Source organism: Poecilia formosa, unplaced genomic scaffold (assembly GCF_000485575.1).
Source record: "Poecilia formosa unplaced genomic scaffold, Poecilia_formosa-5.1.2 Scaffold798, whole genome shotgun sequence".
Taxonomy (NCBI): domain Eukaryota; kingdom Metazoa; phylum Chordata; class Actinopteri; order Cyprinodontiformes; family Poeciliidae; genus Poecilia; species Poecilia formosa.
Genome location: NW_006800737.1, coordinates 1 through 1,533, shown reverse-complemented (window position 1 = coordinate 1,533; position 1,533 = coordinate 1).

Below are 1,533 nucleotides of genomic sequence, written 5' to 3'. Positions count from 1 at the left end.
GTCCTGTTAGCGGAGAGGTTAGCGTCCTGTTAGCGGAGAGGTTAGAGCTGTGTTTTCTTGGAGGTGGCAGCGTTGCCGCCGCCTTGCTGAAGCTAATTGAGGCAGATGCCGGCAGGCGGCAGCAGCAGCTGCCTCACATGGACTCTGACACTTCAAAGCAGCTTCCAAATTGAAACCATTTATCAAAATCTGACATCGGAGATCCAGTCCCTAAAAAAGCAGTTTATTTGTAAATTGATACTAATAGTGAGCGCACATCGTCTGGCCTCTGCAGCGGCCTGATTTACAGCCTGCTCTGCTGCCTTTAAATATTTATTTATTCAGAAGAAAACTCAATAAGCCTTGGGATCGCCTGGCTCCCAGACGCTCCGTGGGTCGGAAACCCGGCGGGGGGAGGAGAGCCGCCGTGAGCTGACAGAGCGCCATGTCGGCGGCAGCGGCGGGTTAACTGGAGCTGTCACTTCTCTTTAGTTTTCACCTGCAGCTGCCACTCCGCCATGCAGGGAGGAAGATGGAGAGAGATGTGAGGACAGATTGATTCGCTGTTGGCTTCGGCTGCAGGGAAACGAGTTAAACTGAATCTGGGAACAATCAGAGCAACAACAGCTCTGCTTTCCTCGGAACCACTTCATAATACAGAACGCAATTATTAAGAAAACTAAATCTGAATATCAGGAAATAACAACCAATAGTTCAGAATATGGAAATGAGGCCAAATTTGCTCTAATTCAGATTAATTTTCACCAAATATTTTGTAAATAAAACAAAAAGAATTATCTGTGATAATATCTCACTACATACTGTCTTTATTTCCTGGTATCATGGAAAACAGTGATGCTAACTTTAAGCTAGTTAGCATCACTGTTAGCATCACAAATCGTTTTAATAAAAGAAAAATGTACTGGTTTAAAATGAACATCATATCAACTTATTGCTGATTTACTGATTATAAAACACTTTAGGTGCTGAATAAATCCTGAATTATTTTAACATTTTAAAGGTGTGGTTAGCATGTTAGCTGTTAGCATGTTAGCTGTTACCAACACAGAGATAATGAAGACTGTAGTTGGAGCATTTCCATCCAGAAGAGACAAATTAAAGAGCTGATCCAGGAGGAAGGTCAGAGGTCAGCGAGTCTCCAGTCAGACCGGACCGGTACCAGCAGAACTTCAGTCTTTATCAACGATCAGAGCAAATATTCCTCATTAAAATCTGTCAAAAACATGAGAAAATATCCATGTGCTGCTTAAATCTGATCGACGCAAAGATCCAGAGCGGAGAGAGATCTGGATGGAGCGAAGCTGAAATGCGTTTGGCGTGTAGTGTGCGCAGCTTTGGCTCTGACCTTTGACCCCACGCTGACTCACTCAGCGCTGGTCCAATCCGGGATTATTAACTCCATGAATGAGGAGATTTCCGCTGTTCATGGGGAATAACGAGCCGAGTCGAATTCATGACAGGAATTTCAATGTTTCCCTGTGAATCGCTGCTCCTCTTCTTCCTCCTCCTCTTCCTCCTCCTCCTGGGGGGTCG